This window comes from Lissotriton vulgaris, chromosome 10, assembly GCF_964263255.1.
Source record: "Lissotriton vulgaris chromosome 10, aLisVul1.2, whole genome shotgun sequence".
Classification (NCBI taxonomy): domain Eukaryota; kingdom Metazoa; phylum Chordata; class Amphibia; order Caudata; family Salamandridae; genus Lissotriton; species Lissotriton vulgaris.
Window position 1 is genome coordinate 1,037,487,327 of NC_141698.1, and position 27,507 is coordinate 1,037,514,833.

The following is a 27,507-nucleotide window of genomic DNA, read 5'->3' on the forward strand; positions in this document are numbered from 1 at the left end:
TAGCAGCCGATCCGCAGCGAGCGGCGATGCCCCGGGGTCCGCCTCCAGTCCGGGAACAGGCAGGGCAGCGCGCAACAGGGATGGTGGAGCAGCTTTCCTCTTCGTCCCGAAAGGCAAGCGCCATTGCTGCCCCTCAGGTAATCCGCAATGAGGAGAGGGGGGGGCGATTTCGCTATCCGGGGAAGCATGCGTTGAAACCGCCGGTAGAAATGCAGCCCACAGCAAGGGGGTCGCACAGAACGAGAGTCACCTCGCCTTACTTGCCAATGCGGGTGTTCAGCAGCCGAGAGTCGCCCCAAAATGGAGATTGTCCAGGCGATGAATAGCGTAGCGGGGGGAAGCGCCGCGTGGGGGGCTCCAGTCGCACAAAGACACACTCCTCAGCCAAGGTGAGTCACTCTGCATCGGGAGAGAAATCAGAAGTCCATTTCCGAGATCGCCATACTCCCGTAGTCAACGGCGCCTCCCCCGCTCGTCCTACCGGCTTGGTCTCGTGATGTCCAGCGGTGGTGATCGGCACAGCTACCCGGGCAGCTCCGGAGGTCGACGAACTCAGCGAGTCCTGCACCAAATCAGACGGCGGAGGTCCCAAAGGAAAGCAGTCGGCTTCTGCGCGTTCGTTCCGTCATTCCAATACGGTGTGAGCTAGGATTAACGACAGGATATTGTTGCAAAGGCAGATGGCTTACGGAGCCGGGAGCTCAAACGTCCATCCCGTCCGCCATCTTGGCTCCTCCCCTGTCCACAATTTTTAAGTTTATATCCAGAAGTTATGTTAGCCAAAGAACACACATTGAGAAAGAGAGAGCATGAGCAGTGGTATAAAACAGGGGGTCCAGGCGCATGCAACAGCTACTACTGAGCCAGATGCAGGACCACCACACTGCTGTATCCCAGTGCAATCTGCCGACACGGGGACACAGTCAGGGGTGCCAACACCTTGTGTTTTTTTTATCTTCAGAGCAGCAAACTGCAAGGGGTTAGGAAAGTGTCTTATTTTGTGTTGCAGCTGGGGATAACACAAATGCATCACTTAAAGAGCCATCGGCACTCATTGTGTCCCAGCGTCATCATAGCAGGAAGTCAGCTCGCGCCCTTAACGCCAATGTCAATGGGGGAACAAAGGCCCCCACCTTGTCCCTCCATGAGAGATAAGACTATGATTTAGAGGTAGGTTCATGACCTTTTCATCCTCTGTATGTACGAGACAGGCCTGCACTGTGAGAACCGCAGATGTATCTGAATGAGTATTTAAGTGAGGAACCATCAAAGTGGCACAAATAAGTAATAAGCAACAATTTTTAATAACATTAGCATACCAAAATATTGATAAACAAAACAGCAGGGTTCTAAACGGACACCTTGCAGCCTGTATGCAGCTCCTTGAAGCCATTTCAGAACTCACGGAACTATACTGTAATGTCGCATATACAAAGACAGATGTTAGGAGGGAGGAGGGCAGGATGAGGGGACAGCTGGTCACGGATCATTGAGAATGTGCAGCCAACATTTAAACCTCGGTTCAACTTTATGAGTCAATCGTGTGATTAGACCGCTCACCACTCAAATTCAAAAAATCTTTATTCGGTTATTCAGACAAACAACCATAAAAGCACAGTTCAATAAACAAAATTTAAAAAAGATTGATTCGATCTAAAAACCACTTCCAGAATTAAAAATCACAATTCACCATGTACAAAACAATGTTAAAAACAATTTAAAACATTTATCCCTCCATGCTATTTCTAAATTTTAGTGCTAGTTTTAAAAACACAGTTACAAATAAAGTGCAATCGTGGGTTAGCAGCTGTAGATAACAAAGTGCAGGTCTAACCTGTGTAAAGTTCATTTTTTTAGAGGGGGCTTTAAATAAAGCCTCAGAGGTATGTCATAGTAAGGACAAATAAATAGGAAGTGCACCAAGTCCTGCGGAGACACGTTGTCGCAGCCGCAGGACGGTAGCACTTGACCTCGGTGGCTCCCCTTGGGAACGGCAAGCAGTAGATGGTAAAGGTCCAAACGGAACCTAATTAGCAAGAATCGATCAAAGCCCGACATTGGTCAAGAGAAATACGGTTCCATACTAGGTGTAGATTTTATTACAACATATTTCCGGACAATGCTTTTGTTCAGTTCCACCTCCTCTCGATACAGGTACCGAGAAAGGGAAAAGGTTTTCCTCACATATGTAACATCAGATCTGCTGATAGAGTCTGGTCTTATGAAAAGCTCCGGGCGCCCCAGTTCTGAGAAGCAGTCTTTCAAATATTTAACCAACGGGATTTTATGCATATTGTCCCAGGATGGGGCTTCTCTCAGAAGTTGGTGATTAAGTGGCAAGTCTTTGTTTAGCCAACAATTTAACCAGCAGATTAAAGGTCATAGAGTTATAGTATCACTTAAAAAGGGGACGCCTAGTTCTTCATGCACTATAAAACTGGCCATTCCCCTTGGGACCCCATCATCTGTTTCAGGAAATTATTTTCTACTACCGCCAGGTCATTGATTGCCGTGTGCCCCCAAAGCTCACTCCCATAACAGGCTAACGCCACACTCTTTGCCTGGTAAATTTTTAGCAATGCAGCAATTGGGCGGTTGCCCATTTTCCTAGAAAAGCTAAAAATGGCCGCGTTAGCCCGAGTTAACTCCCCCCTTTTCCTCTGGACTGCAGGGCCCCATTTCAACTGGTTATCAAACAGGACACCCAGATATGAAAAGGTTTTTGTGGTAGGGATCTTCTCCCCATTAACATAAAATGAGAGCGTCTTTTTGTGGCCCTGCCCTACGTTCATTACAAAGGATTTAGTGTTGTTAATGGCGAGGTCTCGGGATTTCATGAAGCTGTAAAAGGAGTCAAGTAATAATTGAAGCCCTTTTGCGGTCCTTGCCAACAAAACTGCATCGTCCGCATAAAGTAAAACGGGTAGTCCTTTGCGCCCAACATAGGGGTAATCTGCTCCGGTGTTTAAAAGGTTCTCCTCCAGATTGTTAATATATAAATTAAAAAGAAACGGAGCTAAAATACAGCCCTGTCGGACTCCCCGATGCACTCCAAAATCCCTTGTTACCTTTAACTCTTGTGAGTAACGTACGTTGGCCCTCGTGTCCTGGTGCAGATCTGCCAGCAAGTTAACTAGATGTTGCTCCACGCCCATGTGGCCCATGGCCTCCCAGAGCTTAGCCCGATTAACACAATCGAAGGCTGATGAGAGGTCCATAAATGCCATGTGTATTGTGCCCTGACGTGCCAAGGTGTATTTTCCCAGGACCATATACAAATTGAGACACTGTGAGATCGTGGAGTGGCCTATTGGATCGGGGAGATTATGTTATGCTCTTCCGCCCAGGTTGTTAATCTGTTCAAGATTACCCCCCCCGCTACTTTGACCACAGAATCAATTAAAGATATTGGTCTGTAGCAGGACGTACTATTACGGTCGTACTATTACGGTCCCCTTTCTTGAGCACGGGAACTATCGTGGAGACCCCCCATGACCTAGGGCATCCAGATACAACGGCTGCATTAAGCACAGCGGTAAGGACAGGTGCCCACAGTGATACACTTGACTTAAAAAGGTCCGGGGGCAGGCCGTCGGGCCCTGGAGCTTTATTACTTGTTAAGCCCTTGATTCCCTTTTCAACCTCACTAATGGAAAAGCACAGAGGGTTATCTTCTAAAACACCATTTTTGAATTCTGCTTGTGGTAAATTACTATTAAAAATAGAGCTAAAGTGAGAGACCCACTCTTCTTCTAGTATGTTTGTGCCTACAGCGGAGTTACCTGTTAGTTCAAAAAAGAGGTCTGTTTATAATTTCTCAAAACTTTGCACTATTTCCAAGAATTTTTGGGTCTAACAGGTTTTCCCAGATGGAGGCCTTCACTTCTGATTTACGTTTAACTAGGGCCTTATTATAATAAATGTGTGATGCCCTGATTCGTGCCAGGTCTCTGGGCCTGGCCTTTAGTGCCGCCTTTAAGTCATGACTTGCCTTAGAGCAAGAGTGATCAAACCATTTCGGGCCGCTGCGAGCCGGCCCCGTTGAGGGCATGGTTAACAATGCCCCAACTTTAGATACAATACCCCCAAAAGCAGACAGTATCTCCTGGGGTGGAGGTGCCGAAGACACACAAAGAGACAACTCAGGGCCACACGTGTTATTAATTGATTCGTACAAGTGGCTCGAGTTTACCATTGCCCACTTTAAACGTCGTTTGCGGTCAGTACTCTTTAAGACACAACCATCTAACCTCTTCTTACGTAGTTCAAATATCACGCCACCCATTTGGATACAGACTGGGTTATGATCGCTGTGTTGGTTCTCCTGAATTTTAAAGCCCAAGATAGAAGTACCAAGGTCACCAGAAATAAGTATATGGTCAATGTAGGATCCCCCTGGATTGCCTTTATAAGTGGGTACATCATGAAGGGTGTGGTCAGCCACCACAGACATGGCCGGGGTTAGATTAAATTCATTCAGGAGGTCATTCAACAGATTACCCCGCCGTGTGTGATCAAAATGAAAACATCTCTGTCTGTGGCAACCCAGTGAGCCCGTTACAGTATCCCCTGGGTTCCCACACGGGTGTGCGTTGAAATCCCTTGCAATAAGTATATGGTGTGGAAGGCTCTCCAGATTATTCCTGAGGAAATTACCCAAATCCACGAGTCTACACTCACCATTGTAATTTACAGCGTTATAAAAATTAATCCGGGTTAGTGAATCTTTCCCTTTCTTGACCTACTGCACTTGGATATCAGTATTACAGAAGGAGTACCTTTTGACTGTGCATATTAGTGCTAGATTGATAAACACAGCCAATCCCCCTTTGGCTCTACCGCTACGTGACGGCTCTGCGGATACAAAGAAGCTTTTATAACCCTCTATGAATACATTATTCCCGACCAACCATGTCTCTTGAAGACATACCACTGCAAAAGATCTTATAAAGGCTACCCAGGTCGGGTCGCTAATTTTGCCTGCTAACCCAGCAATGTTCCAAGAGATTACATTGAATTTAGAAGTCATCAATTCAGTAGGGGCCATCACACGTGCAGCTAAGCCTTTTTCTGGGAGAGCCACAGGACTGGCTTCAATGCTATCCCCTGCGACTGTATTTAATTTAGTGTCATCTCTCTGGGTAATTTTTGGCACTTGAGTAGGTTCGCAGGTTATTACAGGGTAAACTTTATCTGGGCCACTGTGATTCAGGGGAACATTATCTACCACTCGTTGCCCTAAATGAGGCTCGGCCACGTCAGTTACCCAAGCTATATTAACTATAAATGAATTTGATATATCCCGTACAACGGTTGAAAAAACCGGAGCTACCTTCATCTGTTCCCTGTTTGCTATCCCACTTCATGATTCAGGGAGGTTGTAACTAACAGAGAGCGGGGTCTTTACACAAAGTCAGTCCACTCCCTCAAGGTCTCCCTGAGAGTGGAAGGCGTTAAATCGATTGAAGATAGGGACCCTATATTGATTGTCATAGTGATCGTAGTACCTATTTTCATGGATATAGTTTGAGTACGGATTACCATGGATCATATGTTGGTTATCATAATGATCATAAAACCTGCTTCCCTTTATGTAGAGTTGGGACGTATTTCTTTGGGTCATGGCGGTTGGTGGGTAAAAGTAACTGAGTTCCACAGTTTGAATCCTACTGTCTAAGTCGCCTTCCCTCCAACCGCTGATATAGTTTGCCACACGCCTATCTTTAAAATTTATAATAATGCAATCGCCTTCTAAGACCTTGTTTCTCTGACCCACCCAGTCTACCCTTCTAACGTGAAGTATTTTGCCATTTAGGTATGGGGGAATTGGCCTATATCTGGTTAACCAGTGGCTAACTTTATTTTTTAGTTCACTATGATTTTCCGATTTCCCCTCTCCTAGTGTTGATACACCTATCATGACCACGGTAAAGGGGTGAGATTCAGGAGGCAAATCAATGCGCACATTCTTATTAACAGGTCTTGGTCTTTTAGGTTGCTCTGGCCGGCTTTTGCTAACAGTATTGGTCGTACCCTCTGCCGCCCAATCGCTCCCGTCCCTCCCATTTGCATTTTCTGCTGCTGCAGCCCTAGGCTGTGCATCAAGAGGGGGCAACACGTCCCTACTCTCGCCTCGTTTGTTTTGAGACTCCTTGTGACTTTTATCTGGAGGTGTCGGTGTCTGTATCTGCTTAGCTGACTTACATGTAACCGATACAGCTTCTTGGATGTTTTTATCATTTAGCGTATTCGATGGTTTATCATTGAGTCTATGTTGAGACTGTGGTTTGTGGGATTTAATACATTTTGTCAAGATTTAATTATTTTGCTGTTGTACTACTTCTAGTTTCTCCAGTTTCTCCCCTATCATTTTTACCCTTTCATGAATGGGGAGTATGAGAGACCTCATTAGGTGTTCCATTTTTTCCATGAGAGTCTTCACACAAGTAGAGTTATCACGGGCCTGGTTTGCTAATTTGATAGTGTCTTGCCCTGTAACTCCCTGGGTGACTGTTGTCTGGTTTTGGGCTATTGATGTGATAGGTTGTGGCGCCCTATGGATGATCCTCTGGGTATGACTCGTGTTTCTCCTCTGCCCGAGTCTAGATTTATGCCATACAACCTTCGGTTTTTCCCTGAATTTACTGGCAGCCCTCATGATTCTTCTAGATGACAAATTGCCTGTGTACCCTTTCCCTCTCGAGCACTCATTTAGGGGGCTCCCTTTATCAGGTGATGTACAAACGTCATTAGGGATGCAAACATCAATCCCTTCTTCTCCATCCAACTCATTGATGAGGTTGGGGAGTTCTACATTTATCTGCATGCTAGGGGTCAGTGACAACCTGCTTTCCCTGTTGCCAAGGTCAGGTGGTAAGGTTTGGTCTAGTGAAATTATCTGATTGCTATCTATGTTTGGGAAACCTGCAAATGATTGCATGAGGATAGAATCCTGTGAGTACACGGTAGTATTAGCGGTGTTAACATTCGTAGTAATTTGGGTTGACTGGTTGGATAGACACATACTTGGGGGTAAGGAGAGGCGCCTCTCCGTACTCTCAATCGCATTGACCACAACACCTATGGTCTTTTGAAGCACTCTATCAAATGCGGTGAGACTTGGGAGTGGGGTGGTAACTTGCGCCTTTTTCCTTGAGGTAGATCTGGTCGACATTGGTGTATTTTTAGATTTAATCATGTTAAAATTCCTTTGAACGGCTACAAGTATAGTATACAGTACCCCCCTCAAGTAAAGTTATCATGCAGACACAAGGTGTAGACGTGCGCCAAAATGGAAATCCAATTACCAGAAAGAAAAAAGTCAAGAGTCACCTTGATCACAGTTACAGGGAGCGCCACGAAGGGGGGATGGCCCAGCCCAGCCTCCTCCAGACTCTGAGGGCCACAGAGGGCCCGCCCTTTGCCCGGGCTTAGCCCGGCGTCCCGCGATGCGGAGGACTCGCAGCCTTTGTAGCGCCTCCAGGCGCAGGGATGACGATTCCGGGCTGCGCCGCCGCAGGGGGTGATGGGAAGCTGAGTCCTCCACTCGGCGGCCGCGAAGATGGTAGAAGCGGCGGCGGAAGGACTCGTGCAGCGCAGCGGCAGGGTAAGGAAGCAATTGGTTGTCCCGAAGTCTCTGTTGGCAGTGTCCCTTGAGTTTTTTGCAGCCTCACCCGCTCCACCGAGGACTCGCAGCCTTTGTAGCGCCTCCAGGCGCAGGGATGACGATTCCGGGCTGCGCCGCCGCAGGGGGTGATGGGAAGCCGAGTCCTCCACTCGGCGGCCGCGAAGATGGTAGAAGCGGCGGCGGGAGGACTCGTGCAGCGCAGCGGCAGGGTAAGGAAGCAATTGGTTGTCCCGAAGTCTCTGTTGGCAGTGTCCCTTGAGTTTTTTGAAGCCTCACCCGCTCCACCGAGGACTCGCAGCCTTTGTAGCGCCTCCAGGTGCAGGGATGACGATTCCGGGCTGCGCTGCCGCAGTGGGTGATGGGAAGCCGAGTCCTCCACTCGGCGGCCGCTAAGATGGTAGAAGCGGCGGCGGGAGGACTCGTGCAGCGCAGCGGCAGGGTAAGGAAGCAATTGGTTGTCCCGAAGTCTCTGTTGGCAGTGTCCCTTGAGTTTTTTGGAGCCACTCTCCAACAGCCAGTGCAGGAACCACCAGAGTTGCCTTGCCGCCACTACAACCCAGAGTTTGCGCAGTCCACAGAGATCGAGGCCGCAGGTGCCTCCACCCAGTAATAAATACATTTTAAATGCAGTTCGTTTGCGCTCAATTATATAAGCAGGAACAGAATTACTGTTTGGTTTGTCTTTGTTGCCATTTTTGCAAGATGCAAACTGAATCTAAAAAACAGATTTTCAAGTTGTCTGTCAGATCCCTCTTCTCATGTGACGCCCCCTCCCATCCTAGAACTCCACCATAGGGTCGGACTGGGGCAGAAAAATTGCCCGGGCATCAAAGTTAAAGTTTGCCTTAGTTAACTGGAAATACTGGCCATCCATTTTAGAAAATCAGCAGATTTTTTACTTGTAAAGACACGCTTGGTGCATGTAAAACAAGACTTCAGCGTTTAGTTGCTTCGGCCGTGAAATGGATCCAAATAAAAGCACGCGCGCCCCTTTCCTGCCATATGCTTTGAATTAATTGAAAGCATATGTCAGGAAATGCGCGTAATAGACACCAATAGGCCAGGAGCGGAGCTATGCGCCCACCTCTGGCCTATTGGTGTCTACCTTACAAAACAGCAAGCAGTGAAAGGCCAAAAGCAGGCCACAAAAAGAAAATCACACGCACGAGTGTGTGGAATGTGCACGTCTGTTTTTAAAGCCCCTTCAAGAGGGCTCTCTTGCGAGCAGTGGTAGAAGTGGGCGGGGACGGAACGGCACGGCGTGCCCCTACTTCTAGAAATTATTCCAGTCCGTTCCCCTACTTCTTAATTTCAAAAACGCATCCCGGGACGGCAAGAATAGTTCTACTTAATAAAAACTACAACTTTTTTCTTTCAGCTTTCAGGGGTTGCTCGCACTTCTCTGTTAAGCTCCAGAGGCAGCAGCAGCCCCTCCCTGAGCTTGCACAGGCTGAGGGCAGGCCATTGTCATTCCGATTAAGGCTGATGACCCCCTTTCGAATGACAATGCGTCCGCCGCCTGCCATTAGCAATTCATGTGCCACTGAGATTGGAGTTAGTGATTACAGAGGAGCTTTCCCTGAAAGAGCGCTTCGACGCCTCGTTGGGGGTAGTAAGCCCCATATAAATGCAATAACAATACAATACAATGATTGTGTCATGTTATGTGAGAAGGCCTGAAAGAAATGCCTTTTCTGTGTATAGGGTTAATACATTTTTTTTCACTGATGCACTGAAATGTTTTGCACTGTTCCTCAGGAAGGCAACCCAGTACAATCAAAAGAGACTGAGAAAAACTATTTGTCTCAATTCCCTCTATGCTGACTTTGTTTGTCTGAGACTGCAATGGCTGCAGATCTGATTGCTTCAGAGATGTCTTCAGAGGGCCTATTAGCCAACGGGCTAGCAACCGCGAAGACGTATTGAGCTGAAATGCAGGCGCAGGCCCCACGCGGCACTCGTAGAGTGTGGAGGGCTGAGCTTCGGTGCAAATTCTGCTCGGGTCTGGGGCTTCTCAAACTCCAATTCACAACTTCAAGGGTACCTCAGAAGTTGCACAGGTAGCAAAAATCAGGTACTCCAGGATGTCCGGTCCCACGTCTCTCGTGTCCGCCACGGGTCTCAGCTTTGCTGTGGATGTGGGTCGGAGTCAGAAGTCTGGAAGTCCAGTTCCTGCGTCGCTAAGTTTTCGGGTTCCAGCGGGAGCGTCGACAAAGCAAACCGGCAAGTTACTGTTGGTGCCTGTTTGCACAGGGTGGTCACTCCTTGGCCACAAGGGAGATGTCTTCAGTCTTCCAGTCGATATGGAACGTCGAAAGTCCAAGAGTTTAGTTTCAGAGTTTCTTTCCAGGATAAATCTAAAGTCTCTATACACAGCTCCTAACTTTATACTAAACTAAGGGGCTGGATTACCTGCTAGGTCCCTCCTATGGGTGGAACCTGGGAAGGGGGTGGTTACACCCAGGGCCGGTGCTAGGCATGGGCAGCGTGGGCAGCTGCCCAGGGCCTCGCACTCAGCCCACCAGCATGGGGCCACGCACTGGTGGTGTGTCCTGTTGTTTACCTGGCGATCCATTTCAGAGAAAGGTGTCGCCTTGCAATTAAGGTCCTTCAGAGGGGCCCCCCTCCCCAGGCCCCTCAGGGATGGTGTCTTGAGGCATAGGGGAGGGAGACGCTCCCTTCAATTGCAAGAGACCCATTCACAGACACTGTGGGAGGCCCATTGTCCAGCATTTTGGCACCCCCATAGTTTTAACTTTTAGCCCACAAGCAATTCTCACACCTGGCAGACTGAAGGTGTTAGAAATGCTTATGGTCTGAAAGTTAAAACTGTGCGGGGGGCCAAAATGCTGGACAATGGGCCTCCCACAGTGTCTGTGAATGGTCTCCTAAAGGGGCCACTTATCTACATTAGAGGGGCACATTCCATTTTAGCCCAGGGCCTCGCAAATCCTAGAACCGGCCCTGGTTACACCCCTTCCCCTTTGTCTAGTTTCGCGCCAGAGCTGGGGCTGGAGTGGCCCAGTAACTGGTTTGAACCGGGCCATGCATGGAGCACCTTGTGTGCCGACGGCAGCAACGAAAGGGTTAAGGTAACATGTTGTTCCTGCTTATATTTCACACGCTTTACATAAACCTGTATTCCCTATAAGTGTTTGCTTTTTCCTGAATAAAACCTCAAATAAACATGTTTATCCATTGTTTTAATTAAATAATGTTATAAGCTGTAGCTGGTCAGTGAAATGCTAAACGTACTAAAAATTGGTATGTTTGCTATTTCTAGCCACACCCCTGACTCCGCCCACTGTTTCAATCTTTGGTTATTCCTGCCCCCTGATTCTCCACCCACAGATCCCCTACTTTTTATTTCCCACTTCAACCACTGCTTGCGAGCCCTAAAAAACGCCCCCCTCCCCTCCCCCCACGTGTGAGTAACCACCTTCTCACCGATGTCCAATCACATCACGAGAGTCATTAGGAAGCATTGGAGCATTCTCTGCGGTGCTGGGAATAATACGATTTCCCTCTGCTCTTGTTTAGGCGCGGCAGAAGTATATGGAATAGACACCAGAAATACTGCCCCTCTTATGCGCAGTCTCTCCGAGAGAAAATAGAACGTGTTTGGCATTATGTGTAGTTTCCAGCAGGTGGCGCTGTAAGCCCGTCAAGAATAAACAAGCAGGCCATTTAGCAACACAATATTGAAAACAAAATAAGTAAATACATCTTGTTAATGAGGGTTTAAACATTTGATTTGTGAGGAGTAGGCTCTTTATGCTAATGTTTCTGAAATCTACCTACCCTGCCAGCTGTTAAACATCTTTTAGAAAGCAGTCGTCTGCGCGCACAGAGATGTGTTTTTGACTACAGCACACGCTGTGAAATGAATTGCTTCTACGCATTTGGGAGAATTGGAAAACAATTGTTTTTCTTCATAGTTCATATTTCTGTCTCGTTACTGTTCAATAGGATTCACAATTTTGAATGTACGCCAACTCACAGTTTGCCACCATAAATAGAATACGCAAGGAGAATATCGATTTTGCAGTAGATTACATGAAAAACAGATATGTTAGCACATATAATTAGTGCTTAATTTGAGCCCGGTGGTCTCCGGTGCTCAGCACGTGCACTTAATCATCAACACCGGCGCTTATCATGACCACCAGTTAAGGACACATTTCAGGTAGGCCGGGTAGATTAAGGGGCAGATTTACAAGCCCCTGGCACCACTTTAGCGTCACTTTTAACATGGGAAAAGTGACGCAAAAGTGGCGCAAGGGGCTTGTAAATTTGCCCTTAAGTGATTTGTCCAGAATCAGAGGCTGTTGAGCCGATACCGAGACTCGAGCCTGGTGCTCCAGCGCCAAGGACGGCAGCTCTGGCCATTTTGCCACACCCTCCCCCCACTTGGTTTTCTTTTAGGCAGCGCTAACAGGAGAAATGGGCTGGTGCAAGCTGCCTCCTGACGAGAACCCTGGCACTTATTGTTTTGCAAATTGACCACTGGCTACGATATAACTAGCAAACGACATTTTACCTTTGTGTTTGTCCTGTCCCCCAAATATGCTTGCCATGGTCCAATCACACGCAGGTGTAATGATACTAAATTTATCATTCAATTCACGTCCTCTAAAATAGGGGCTCGAACTCTATCAGCAGGTGTCTAATTATTCCCAAGCAGAACAAAATGAATTATTGAATAAACTCCGTCTTGCAGAATTCCCATTGGAACCCACTGGCAGCGGCAACTGGAGAAATTACAAAGTGGAGAGGGAATTATGAACCAGGATTGCACAGAAAGCGACAAACTTGACCAAGCCAGATCTGTTCCAGTGGAGTTAAGATGGGCTCTCCCCTGAGAACAGTTTTAACAGCCATCTGTAAACCTATTAAGTGTCATCAGTGAAATCTATGCACATTTGTGGAGGCTAACTAGCCCAAAAAAGCACAATCAAAGACAATAGTTTTCAATACTGAGACTGATTGCACTGTGACACAAGCCCTCATCACCAGCCGACTTGACTACAGCAATGCCCTCTACGTAGGAATTGCAACACACCTTCTACAGATACTTCAGACCATATAGAACGCCGCAGCCAGACTCATCCTCAAACTTCCTCGATGAACCTGCATCAGACCCCACCTCAGGAAAGTCCACTTGCTCCTCGTACAAAAGAGATGCCAATTCAAGCTGCTGATCTACACACACAAGGCTCTACACCAGAGGTCTTCAAACGTTTTGATGCCGAGACCCCCTTGTAAAACCTTTTTAGGCGTAAGGACCCCCTTCTGACAAAAGTTTCTAGAAACTGGTACTCTCATCATCAACTTTTGACAACCATAAATGCGCCTGTTAGACCTCATCACATCCCTCCATCATTCATCCACCCACACTTTCACACATCCATCCATCCACCCTTTCATTCTTTGATCCATACATCCATCCTTCATCCATCCACCCTTTCATCCTTCCATCCATACATCCATCCTTTACCCATCCACCCTTCCTTCCATCCACCCATCATTCATCCACCCACCTTTTCACACATTCATCCATCATTCATCCATGCAACCTTTTATCCATTCATACATCCATCCACCCTTTCATCTTCCCGTCCATACATCCATCCTTCATCCAGCCATCCTTTCATCCTCCCATCCATCCATCCATCCTTCATCCATCCACCCTTTCCTCCATCCATCCACCCACCCTTTCATCCATCCATCCATCCATCCACCCACCCCTTCATCCATCCATCTACCCATCACTCATCCCCCCACCTTTTCACACATCCATCCATACATCCTTCATCCGTCCACCCTTTCATCCTTCCATCCATACATCTATCCTTCACCAATCTATCCTTCATCCATCCACCCTTTCATCCTTCTATCCATACATCCATCATTCATCCATCCACCCTTTCATCCATCCATTCACCCATCATTCATCCACTCATCTTTTTACACATCCATCCATCCATCATTCATCCATCCACCCTTTCATCCATCCATCCTTCATCCGTCCACCCTTTCATTCTTCCATCCATACGTCGATCCTTCACCAATCTATCCTTCATCCATCCACCCTTTCATCCTTCCATCCATACATCCGTCATTCATCCATCCACCTTTCATTCATCCATCCACTCATCATTCATCCACCCACCTTTTCACACATCCATCCATCCAAACACCCATCATCCATCCATTCACCCATCCTTTACCCATCCACCCTTCCTTCCATCCACCCATCATTCATCCACCCATCTTTTCACACATCCATCCATCATTCATCCATGCAACCTTTTATCCATTCATACATCCATCCACCCTCATCCTCCCATCCATCCATCCATCCTCCCATCCATACATCCATCCTTCATCCATCCACCCTTTCATCCTCCCATCCATACATCCATCCTTCATCCATCCACCCTTTTATCCATACATCCATCCACCCACCCTTTCATCCATCCACCCATCATTCGTCCCCCCACCTTTTCACACATCCATCCATCATTCATCCATGCAACCTTTTATCCATCCACACATCCATCCACCCTTTCATCCTCCCATCCATACATACATCCATCCTTCATCCATCCACCCTTTCATCCTCCCATCCATACATCCATCCTTGATCCATCCACCCTTTCATCCTCCCGTCCATCCATACACACATCCATCCTTCATCCATCCACCCTTTCATCCTCCCATCCATACATACATCCATCCTTCATCCATCCATTCTCCCTTTCATCCTCTCATCCATACATCCATCCTTCATCCATCCACCCTTTCATCCTTCCATCCATACATCCATCATTCATCCATCCACCCTTTCATCCTCCCATCCATACATCCATACATCCATCCTTCATCCATCCACCCTTTCATCATTCCATCCATACATCCATCATTCATCCATCCACCCTTTCATCCATCCATTCATCCATCCATTCACATATCATTCATCCACCCATCTTTTTACACATCCATCCATTTATCCATCCTTCATCCATCCACCCTTTCATCCTTCCATCCATACATCCATCATTCATCCATCCACCCTTTCATCCATCCATCCTTCATCCGCCCACCCTTTCATTCTTCCATCTATACATTTATCCTTTACCAATCTATCCTTCATCCTTCCACCCTTTCATCCTTCCATCCATACATCCATCTTTCATCCATCCACCGTTTCCTTCATCCATTCCCTCATCATTCATCCACCCACCTTTTCACACATCCATCCATCCTTCACCCTTTCATCCTCCCATCCATACACACATCCATCCTTCATTCATCCACCCTTTCATCCTCTCATCCATACATCCATCCTTCATCCATCCACCCTTTCATCCTTCCATCCATACATCCATCATTCATCCATCCACCCTTTCATCCTCCCATCCATACATCCATACATCCATCCTTCATCCATCCACCCTTTCATCCTTCCATCCATACATCCATCATTCATCCATCCACCCTATCATCCATCCATTCATCCATCCATTCACCCACCATTCAGCCACCCATCTTTTTACACATCCATCCATTTATCCATCCTTCATCCATCCACCCTTTCATCCTTCCATCCTTTTTTTTGTAAAACAATTTTTATTGCAGATTTCAATACAAGCATTACAGTCATTCCGTTTGTATACATATGCGGGATCTCAAGTTCTCAAAGTTTCTACAACAAAGTTCCGACATCGTCATTGCTCGTGGGCCTGGGGCTGGGTGATAGTTGTCTCACCTAGCGCTCCCCCTCTACCACTACTCGGTGGCGTGTCCAATGATCAACCGCTATCTGCTTTTAACTTTTCTCCCCCCCCTCACCAACCCCCCTCCCTTGTCCAGTATCCGGTTTGTTCCTACTGATAGCTCAGCGTCAATGACACACTGCGACCCCCCTCCCCCCCTCCCCTAGCCCTCCCCCCACCCCCGGTGTCCCATGGTGTCTGGTGTCTGGGTTGCCGCACTCTGAGGTGTGATGGTGACCTGTGGAGTTTTGAGATGTCTAAGGAGTGTGTGTGTCCATGGGGGGAGTTGTGGTAGACCCCGCTACCCTAGGTTCCCCAGGGTCCTCTGCATCCTCCTCATCCTCGCTCTCTATTGTACTATCCCTAAGTGCCTGGACTAGAGTTTCCCATGCTAGTGCCGCTTCCTGGGCTTTCTCGTCAGGCCCCCGTCGAGCCAATTGATACCTGATCGTGCTCTCTGCGGCCGCCCATTTCAGGAATTCTGTGAGCCATTTCCCATGTGTCGGTGCCATCTTCGCTTTCCATCCCCTAGTGAGTTCCCTCTTCGCAAGGAGTAGGCCCATGTCTATGAATTTGCTTGTCAATTTGTTCTTACGTGTGTGTGGAAACCAGTGTAGTAGTGTGGTTGCGCTATCGTAGTGTAAGTCCCTGTCTGTGACCGCGTTCATGGTATCGCCCACGTCCCTCCAGAAGTCCTGCAGGTGCGGGCAGTCCCTTAGCATGTGCAGCAAGTCTGCTTCCAAGCGTGCGCATCTAGGACACGCTGCGTCTTCTGCTCCAAAGTATCTCGCTATTTTGTGCGGCGTGAGGTAAGCCCTATGAAGGATATAGAGCTGTATCAATTGGAACCGGGCATTCCTGGTACTCTTCCTGGGCCTCTGAACCAGCTGGGCCCACGTCGTATCCGGGATCTCCCTCTGTAGGTCAGTCTCCCATTGGGTCTTTAAGCGCGCAAGGGGTCGTAAGGTGCTCTCGAGGATTCTGGAGTGTAGGCACGTGACTGCCTTGACTGTTCCTGCGGCCATCATCACATATTGACATGGTGGCGACGTCGCGGGTTCACACAGTCCCTCGCCCCAGTGCGCTTGGATCCCTCGTACCACAGCTGCGTGCAGTAGATAGTCCCCTCTCGGGAGGTCGTATCGTTCCTGTAGGGAGTGGTACGGCGTGAGCACCCCGTCGGCAAAGAGGTCTCCCACCACCTGTAGGCCAGCCTCCTCCCAGCCCCGGAGGCTCGACCAGTCGCCGCCATGTGGCAGCGCCGTGAGCATGCCCAGTGGTATTTCGGGTGCGTACGGGTGTCCGGGGCCAGCGCGCTTTTGCACGCGGTTCCAGCAGAGCCTCAATGTCCGTTCCTCCTGAGACAGGTCTCTGAGTGCTAGCCTCTGCTGCAGGGTGATGTACGCCAGCACATGGCGAGGGGTGCCAGTGTCCCTCTCCTGCTCCGGGCCTCGGTATACCCTAGCCACTTCCTGCGTGAGGAATTGCAGCTGGGCGGCCAAATAATAATACTCGAAATCAGGGACCGCGAGTCCGCCCTCGTTCTTCGGGCGGGTCAGGGTTGCCAAGGCTATTCTCCGCCTACCAGTTCCCCACAGAAAGGACACCACTTGGGATTTTAGTCGTCGAAACACGGCACTCGGTATCCACACAGGCAAGGTTCGAAAGAAGTACAGCAATCGCGGCAGGGCGATCATTTTAAGCAGCGAGACACGGCCTGTCATAGACAAAGGGAGGGTGGCCCAGAAAAGCATGTTACCCTGCAGCGTTCGGATACAACGGTTTATATTGCCTTCTAACAGGTCTGTGGGATCGTGGTAAATGTACACCCCTAGGTAGGGCAAACAGGTTGGCTCCCAGCGGGGCTCGGGACGGGTCATGGGGCATCTCTCCGCCCTCCGGAGAGGAAAGAGGCAGGTCTTCGCCCAGTTCACCCTCAGGCCCGATACATCTCCGAAACGCGCTAGTAGATCTTCCGCCCCTTCCACTGCCTCTTCGGCATTCTCCATGAACAGTAGGAGGTCGTCCGCATATAATGATATGTGATGACGAATTCCGTCCACCTCCAGCCCTTGGTAGGAGTCACCATTCCTGGCCAGTGCCGCCAGGGGTTCTATCGCGAGGGCGAACAGCAAGGGGGAGAGTGCACATCCCTGTCTAGTACCCCTATGCACTGCATATCTACCCGATATCAATGCTCCTACCCGCACCCTAGCTCCCGCCGAGGCATATAGCACTTCTGTCCACCGCACATACTCATCCCCAATGCCAAAACTTCGCAGCACCCTGTACAAGTAGCTCCATTCCAGGCTATCGAAGGCTTTTTCTATGTCGATCGCCATCACCACCGGGGCTCTGGCGGTCGGTGGAGGGTTCGCAACTATCCTCAGCAACCTACGAATGTTGTGAGACGTATTTCTAGTGGGGATAAAGCCCGATTGGTCCTTGTGGATCAAGTCTTGCATATGGGCCATCAGCCTGGTGGCTAGTATAGTGCTCAAGATTTTGTAATCCGTCGTGAGCATCGACAGTGGTCTGTACGATGCCGGGTCAGAGCTGGTTCTATGTGGCTTGAGCAAGGGGATCATGAGCGCCTCACGCATCGAGCAGGGCAGCTCCCCCCTCTCTTTCGCCTCATTGTATACGGTTTGGAGTCGTGGGGCTAGGATATCAATGTATTTACCGTAGAACTCGATGGGCAGACCGTCCACTCCTGGAGTTTTCCTGCGTGCCATTTTCTTTATGGCTCCCCTTATTTCCGCAAGGTCAATTGGGCCCCCGAGGGCTTCCGCTTGGTCTGGTTCTAGGCACGGTAATTGTATTTCAGACAACAAGCTCTCTAACACCTCGGGTCGGTCTACCGGGCCTCTCTTATACAGTCGCTCGTAGTATGCTTTAAAGCATTGTAAAATGTCCGGCTGGGTGTTACACTCAGTGCCATTCGCGTCCGTCAGAGATAATATTGGGGCAGCACCCCTATTGGGGTTTGCTAACCAGGCTAGGAGCGTCCCCGTCTTATCTCCCTCGGCGAGTGCTTTGGTTAAGTATGTTTTGTGGTCAAAGCAGCGAAGGCGCTCCACCTCTACCGCCATTGCCTCCCGCGCTGAACTTACTCTATCCTGCAAGTCGGGGTGGTTGGGCCGCTGTTTCTCTACCGCACGCAAGGCTTGCTCGGCCTTGTACACATCTTCGACCAGTGTTCGCCGTACGCCCGCGAACTTCCCTATACAGTGCCCCCTTACTACCACCTTGAGCGCGTCCCATTCCACTGCCCTGGAAGAGGCAGTCCCCTCATTCTCGGCAAAGTATTGGGAGATTCTACCTTCCAACGCTCCGCTGAACGGCGGATCGTCCAAAGTGTCCGGATGAAGCCGCCACGTTGGGATTGGCGAGACTTCGTTCATCCAGGCAAATGTAAGGAGTAGGGGGTTGTGGTCCGAAATCGTGCGCGCTAGGTATTCGGTTCGAGTAACCATTGGCAACACCGATTGGGAGCATAGGAACGCATCAATGCGAACATGGAGGTCGTGCAGGCCCGAATAGAAGGAATAATCCCTGTCTGTTGGGTGTTGGGCGCGCCAGGCATCCGTCAGGTCCCACAACCCTTGCCAGTTTGATCTGTGTTTTGCCAGTCTGTGAACTGGGGATGCATGTAGAGGTGGGTGTGACCTATCAAGGGTGGCGTCCGCCACGGAGTTAAGATCTCCCCCCAGCAGCACTGAACCCGTTAAATAAGAGGCTAACTGTTTGGTCAGTCTATTGAAGTATGATGCCTGCTCTACGTTTGGCGCATAGACGCTGCAAAGTGTCAGCTGACGGCCCCGGAGCAGACCCTCAACTGCCACATACCTCCCTTCTGGGTCTATAGTGTGCCTAGTAGCTTGAAAGGGAACCCCCGCCCGGATCCATAGAAGTGTCCCCCTGGCAAATGCCGAGTATGTGGTGTGGAATAGGTGACCCCTCCATCTCCTCTGCAGTACGGTGCCCTCCTTTTTAGTCAAGTGGGTCTCTTGTAGGAAGGCAATGTGTATCCCTCTGCGGACCAGGTAGGCGTGTACTTTGTGTCGTTTTGTCATGGAATTCAGTCCCCGCACATTCCAGGACACACACTTCAACGAGCCCATGTCAGCCATCACCCCAGTCAGTGCAGATTAAATCAGTAAACGTACGCTTCCGGACACCAGGCACCTTCCCACCACCTCCCAACCCCACCCCCCCGCCCAACTTCCCATCCCCAACTGCACCTCGAGTCACCCCAACTACTCCAGGTCCCCCCTCCCCCAGAACAGGACTCAACTGCGAAGTAGAGGCACCCATCCAAACTAGCGAGCAAACGTGCTCACGTAAACTTGTAGTCCGTAGTAATCACCACGGGGGCCTTATGGGCCCTGTGGCGCGTGAGCTGGCTCCTAGGCCTGTTAAGCTTCGGTCCCATAACCCTCTGCCCCACAATACTCAATGCGACTCATAAAAGAAAAGTCTCACATTAGTCTGTTCCAATGTCCATGGGGGGGCGCCGCCTTCAGGGTTCCTTCACTCGGAAGCCGCGGACAGCTGTTAGGGTCCAACGATTTCCCCCGAAGTCTGGGGGGTGACCTTCGGGCCCCTAGCCCCGTCCAGCCCCGAGAAGTCAGTGTCTGATCCCGTGGCCAGGGCCTCCGAGGCTGATTCTCTTGCCGATTGGACCGGCGCCGTTCCTGACACCTCTTTAACCGCCTGCAGCGCTGCTCGCCGTTCTTCTTCAGTTTGCGACGTTGAAGGCTTCTTGGCTCCCCGGTTGCGTCCCCGGAGTCTTCTCGATCGTCTGGTCGCATGGTTCTGGCGCTCCTCCTCGGCCCTAAATCGAGCCCCATCCGTGCCCGCCTTGTAGGTGTCCCACCAGGTCCAGGCGTCCGCCGAAGTTTCAAAGAATAACGCCTTGTCGTCCACTATCACTCTCAGTTTGGCCGGGAACAGCAGAGAGTATTGCAGTCCCTCGGTGCGTAGCTCCTTTTTGATGGAGAGAAAGGAGGCTCGCTGTTTCTGAGTTTCGAACGTATAGTCCGGGAAGAGTGTGACGTTACTATTGTCCACCTGGAATGGGCCCGCTTCCCTGGCCCGCTGGAGGAGCCAGTCTCTGTCCTTATAGTGGAGCAGTTTGATGACCACTGGGCGCGGCGGGAGACCCTGGCGCGGGGGTCGGGAGGGCACGCGGTGCGCCCGTTCCAGTGTGAAGAAGGGAGATAAGCCCTCCGGGGCAACCACAGTCTTTAGCCAGTCGGTCAGGTAGCCCACCATGTCCGTACCTTCTTTTTTTTCCGGCAGGCCAACCAGGCGCACGTTGTTCCGCCGACTGCGGTTTTCAGCGTCCTCTGCTCTCTTCTCCAGGGTCTGTATCCTCTCCAGCGCCTCCGTGAGTCGCCCTTCCATCGATTTGTGGGCCGGTACGATATCCTGCAGGGTAACTTCTGCGGCCTTGACTCTGTCCTGCAGCTTTGCGTGATCTGCGCGCAGGTGCCCCAGCCCCGTCGCCACCTGACCAATATCGTGATGTAGGGCCTCCTTCGTAGCAGCAATGGCGTCTAGAATCCGGTCCTGCATCAGTTGGAGCTCCGTGGGGGGTTGCGGGGAGTCGTCTGGTGTTTCCGTGGCTGGGCTCCCGTCCCCTTTGGGTCCTCTAGGTTTTCCCATCTTGCGCCTCCCTGCAATTCAGGACCCTCAGGGTGGTCCGACGTCAACGACGCCTCCCGCAATATTCTGCCACCAACCTCAAGGTAGTCACACTACTAGCCGTCGTCAGGGGGGGTGAGCCGAGTCTCCGGGGGCCGCGTTGCAGAGATCGAAAATGGTGCCAGTGAACCGGTAGGGCTTACAGCCTCCCCCGGCGACCGGGCGTCAGGGGTCAGCACTGGGGTCCACCAGCCGGTTCCGTCGTCCGGTCAGTGCTCCATGGAGCACATCTCAGCGTTCTGCAGCGCCGACGACCCGGGGTGCACAACCCGGGGCCAGGGGCGGAGTGGTGAGTATAAGATGCACAGTACCCCAGCAGGCGTAATCCTCCCTCCGGTCCCGGCTCTCCGTCTCCCACGGGTCCCGGGCTGATTCAATGCCCCTCCTTTGCGGAGTCAATTGCACCCTGCACGCTCGGTCCGGGCCGTGCCGCCGCCCAATCAGGTCACAGGCCCTGCCGGTGGGCCATGCAGTGTCCCCTCCGATCGAGGCTGGACGTCCTCCAAGCACCCTCCACTCTTGTTGCCTCCGTATGCCTCCTCAAGGCAGGCCCGCTGTGTCACGGCCGCTTCCGGGGGTATTGCGCCGTTGCAGGACGTCGTAGGCCTCAAAGCCGGGGCCTAGAGTGAGCCCCTTGTGGTTGTGGGCGGAGCCCCGCCAGCACTCCGCTCCCGAGCGGACCACGCACTGACCTCAGGGTCCGCCGATGCCCCGTGTGGCCGCCGCCGTGTCCCGCGAGTCCAGCACTGTACGCTGCGCCACGCTGTGGCCTCAGGACATCAGGGACGGGGTCGTCGCTATTCCCTAGCGGCTGCGATGCAGGGAGCCGCCATCTTATCCCCTGCCGTCTTGGGTGGTCCGTGCCCTTCAGCGCCCGCTATGCCTGGTGTTGCGGCGCGCTGACCCAACCGGAACAGACCTGAGGGTTGGCTCCGGGATCGACCCGATTTCCACGGGGATCCCGGGTCTGAGACAGGATGTGAGGCGGATTTCAGGCTGAGGGTCGGGAGCCTCGCTAGGCTGCGACCGCGTCCATCGGCTGCTAGCCACGCCCCCTTTCATCCTTCCATCCATACATCCATCCACCCTTTCATCCATCCATCCTTCATCCGTCCACCCTTTCATTCTTCCATCTATACATTTATCCTTTACCAATCTATCCTTCATCCTTCCACCCTTTCATCCTTACATCCATCTTTCATCCATCCACTGTTTCATTCATCCATTCACTCATCATTCATCCACCCACCTTTTCACACATCCATCCATCCTTCAGCCTTTCATCCATCCATCCACTCATCATTCATCCACACACCTTTTCTGTGCCTCTCTCATGGGGGGGGGATCAGTATCTCTCTGTGTCGTCTTCCTTCTTCTTTCCCGCTCATGGGAGGGCATCTCTGTGCCTCCTGCTGGGTGCGTGGGACGTGTCACGGGACCCACAGCTCCAGGTGCGCAACATCCATTGAACTCAAAGGGCTACACTACAGCCACTCCCCCAGCCCCCCCCCAGCCCCCCCCACCCCCAGCTCCCCCCAGCTCGTGTATGTGAGCCCGGCTGTAACAGCTTCAAGGACACACACACAGTCACACCCAAGTACTTGACAGGTCTTTAAAAGACCTTTTACTTGTTGATGAGGTGTTGATGTTTTTCACACCTCGGTGTGAATTAGGCCTCCACCGTGAGCACCCTCGATCAGCCCAATGCCAGGAACTGCACTCTGCAGAATGTGCGACCCCCTTCCCAGGACTCCACGACCCCCCTGGGGGTCGCGCCCCACATATTGAAGACTGCTGCTCTACACAGTGAAGGACTCATCTATATTAACCACTGCCTGAACTTCCACCAACCATCGAGAAGGCTCCACTCCGCCTCCCTTTTACTTGTTCGTACTCCCTGCATCTACAGAAGAAGAAGTGGAGGACGCTCCTTCTCACAAATTGCAGCAAAGACCTTGAACTGCCTCCCCACACCCCTCAGGACCATCACCTCACTGACTGGATACCCTATTAAGAGATTAGCTGCACTTTAAACAAGCATTTACAATGCAATGGTCTCAGCATTTTTAAAGTTAGAGCTATTGGCATTGCTAATGACATTATTTTTGGTTTTTTTAAAAACATAAATAAATGTCATTGTCATTTACAATGCCAATAGCAGGACAGGAGAGCAAGCACAAGCAACGAGGGGGCAGGTGAGCAAGCACAAGCAACGAGGAGGGGGGGACAGCAAGCACGAGCAATGGGGGCAGGGGAGCAAGCACAAGCAACGGCAGGACAGCAAGGGGGGCAAGACAGCTAGCACAAGCAACGGGGGCAGGGGAGCAAGCACAAGCAACGAGGGGGGAGGACAGCAAGCACGAGCAACGAGGGGGGCAGGACAGCAAGCACAAGCAACGGGGGCAGGGGAGCAGGCACAAGCAATAGCAAGACAGCAAGGGGGGGCAGGACAGCGAGCGCAAGCAAAGGGGGCAGGGGAGCAAGCACAAGCAACAAGGGGGGGAGGACAGCAAGGGGGGGGCAAAACAGCGATCAAAAGCAACGGGGGGCGGGGAGCACACACAAGCAACGAGGGGGGGCAGGACAGCAAGCACAAGCAATGGGGGGGCAGGACAGCAAGCACAAGCAACAGGGGCAGGGGAGCAAGCACAAGCAACGAGGGGGGGCAGGACAGCAAGCACAAGCAACGGGGGCAGGGGAGCAAGCACAAGCAACGAGGGGGCAGGACAGAAAGCACAAGCAATGAGGGGGGGCAGGACAGCAAGCACAAGCAACGAAGGGGGGACAGGACAGCAAGCACAAGCAAAGAGGGGGGGCAAGACAGCAAGCACAAGCAACGAGGGGGGCAAGACAGCAAGCACAAGCAACGAGGGGGGGAGGACAGCAAGCACGAGCAACAAGGGGGGGGTAGGGGAGCAAGCACAAGCAACAAGTGCACAAAATCCTACTGTCAGCTGAACTCCATGCTCATTTCCTTTCAGTGTGTGGTGTGCCCACTATTATGGTCTCCTCTTAAAATCTGGGGAGCAGGCTGACGTGATGCAAGCTGCTGATTACTCAGCTAAATTAACCCTCCATGCCCCTGGTGGCCCCTGTTTGGGTCGGGCACTCACGTAAGTCGTGTTCAGTGTGTAAGCTTAGAATGGAAGGAAACACTTGCCATCTGCTGCTCTAATGGAACTTTTGGACCACAAATCTCCACTTAGCATTATGTACCCCAGACTGCTGCACACGTGCTTAGAAATCACACACATCTTCCTCTGTCTGCTCATCTGCTCGCTTACAGATTTTAGTTTTTAATCATGACGTTCGTAGGGGCAAACAGAATGGTGCCCTATAGGCCACCTAGATCTTTAAAGTGCATACTTACATCTAAATGTAAGGCACAGTGGTACACATAACAGGGCACTGTGATGATGGTGCGGAATGACCAACGAGGCCAGGGAGGGCAGCCCTGGTGAAAAAGAACATAGGGGGGGCCTAGGCAAGGTGCAGCGCCTGGTGAAAAAGGACACAAGGTCGGTGTGGCGGGGGGGGGGGGAAGGTGGAACCCACGGCAAGGGGGGGCAGCGCCTGGTGAAAAGGGGCAAAAGGTCGGGAGGGGAGCAGGGAAGGAAGGTGAAACGCAAGGGAGGGACAGCCACTGGTGAAAAGGACACAAGGTCGGGGGGAAGAAGGTGGGACCCAAGGCAAGGGAGGGCAGTGCCTGGTGAAAAAGGATACAAGCTCGGGGGGGGGGAGGTGGAACCCAAGGCAAGGGAGGGCAGTGCCTGGTAAAAAGGGTACAAGCTCGGGGGAGGGGGAAGGTGGAACCCAAGGCAAGGGGGCAGCGCCTCGTGAAAAAGGATACAAGCTCGGGGTAGGGGGAAAGAAGGTGGAACCCAAGGCGAGGGGGAGCAGCGCCTAGTGAAAAGGACACAAGCTGTGGGTGGGGAGGGCAGGGACAGAGGTGGGACCCACGGTGCATTGGGGCACAAGTGGGGGGAGCAGAGAAGGAAGGTGGAGGGCCGCGCTTGGTGAAAAGGGGCACACGAAAGGGCACAAGGTGTGGGCGGGGAGGGCAGGGAAAGAAGGTGGGACCCACGGTGCATTGGGGCACAAGTGGGGGGAGCAGAGAAGGAAGGTGGAGGGCAGCGCTTGGTGAAAAGGGGCACACGGGATGGGAGTAGGGACATCAGCCAAGAATTGAACCCTGAGGAAATGGGGCATCCGGAGGCTGGGAATGCTGAGGGGGTGGGGGGTGAAAAGAAAGAAATAGAGGGTGAATCGCCAAAAAGGGGAAATTGTGTGAGCGAGCGGCGGAAGGAAGAGGGGGCGGGCAGTAAAAGAGATTAGAATGGACGAGGGGGCAGGACGGAGGGCACGGGGCAGAAGGAATCTGAAAGGCAAGAATGAAAAGAAAGGGAAAACAGGGTAATCAACAACTAGTAGGGGTGTTAAAGGGTGGGTGGGAAAAGAAGAGGAACACGAAAGTGCAGGGCGTAAGGAGGGAAATTAAAGAAGTGGGTGAGTGAAAGGGTCGTGAGCTGGGGCCCTGCCTTGCACAGGTGCAGCACGTGCTGCAGAGCTGCCCCGGGAGCACCACCAGTGTTGCACCCAGCCGTGACCTGCAGGAGCACGCTGGGACATGCCCAGGCTGCCAGCTGCCCTGCGCTCGCCCCCGGGAGGCCGCCTGTTCCTGGGTGTGAAGCTTGAGCGTCTGTTTATGCTACATTTGGCAAGTGGTGCGGAGCGAGTGAGATTTTAAGTAGGAGTCTGGCTTTAAGTGGATGGAAGTAAGAGTATTAAGTAGGTGTAATTGTTCCCGCGCAGACCACGGCCATGTGTACAAATACGGGGACACCCCATGGGGTCTCCGAGGGCCTGAGTATTTGACCAGGGGGGCGAGGTTTGGAAGCCGGAGGTGAAGCGCGAGATGGAGTTTAATGGAGTCAAACGCCCAGTCCGGCAGGCCTTGCGTCGGTGGCTGGGTCATGGGCTTATGTGTCTGTGCATCTAAGTGAGGAATTAATGGTCTTGTTTTTTATGCTTCGGACGTCCTGCTCGTCATTCTTCGCAGCATCAACCAGCCCTCAGGGTACACTAGAACACTCGGTGTGACGACTCTTCCAGTCAAAAGCATTTATTCGAATCCATGGATCTCAGCGAGAGGGAGGGTGTAACGCCCACCACTAGAAAAGGGGCGGGGCTTAAAAAACGAGAGCGAAATGCCCCCGAATCTGAAAAAGACGGAGCTTGAACCGAGTGACGCCCCTCTCCTCCCATGGCTGGCAGCATTTACGAGGCCAGCCAATGGAGAAGAGGGGCGGGTTCAAGCCCCACTGTAGCCAAAACAAAATATCTCGGACTCTGCCCACTGCTTTCCCAGTGTGACGGAGGCCGAGACCTATCCAGTGCTACAGAGGCCGAGACCTAAAAAACTATTGAGTCTACATGCATTTGAAAAAGTAACCAAATGGCTTGATTATTGTTAAATATGCAAACATAAGGAGATGATAGACGGAGCACTGAAACTTTTCAGATACCCACCCCAGTCACAGATCTGGGTTGAATCCATCATGGTTCTTTAGCTCACTTCGCCACCCCAGTTCGGACCCAGCTATCTGCAAGTTAGTCTTGACCCTGTGCCTCATGGGAACAGTCCAGACCGAACTGCCAATCCAGGTCTTCCCTGGTTCGGAAAAGAGCATCCTGGGACTGGGGGTGAGTGTCTGAAAAGTGTTGGCGCTCCGCTCTGTTTATCATCTCATTGTGTTTGTATTGATATTTATGACGCACATTTCTAGTACTATTCAGACCTAGCCTAAACATTCGGCGCTCTGCAGCATTATGTTGGTAATTTCCGAAATGTATCGTATATGGGCAGATCTGTTCGTTCTACTATCAATAAACTGTCACTCACAAGACACTAAAATGTCACACATAGGCACACTAAATCATAGAAATGCCATACACAAGCAATCTAAAAACTTGGCAGCTATGGATTCTTATGAACTTTGTCTAAGCAAGAGGAACGGCGTGCTGTGTTCAACCTTTACACCACGAAAGGTCTACAGTCGATTCTTGATGCCACACAGAAAAGGCCTGGCCAGTTGTCTGACGGAGACAGGTAAGTTCTCCTCCGTCAAGGGCTGAACTTGTCTGATAAGCACTAGGCTGTCCAGGACTCAGAATAACTGAGCAACCTCTGATTGGTAGAGGCTATCTACAGTGGGCGGAGAGCAAGTTGGGGCTGGACAATGGCATTTGATGTGCAGCTGCAGGATCAGATGAGCTGCAGAGAGCATGCGTGTCGCTGCACGATGAGGGTAATACACTGCTTCTCAGTAGTGGGAACTGGGATAGATTATAATGTTTTGTTCAAAATGACACGCAAGTTGCAAATCCACGTTT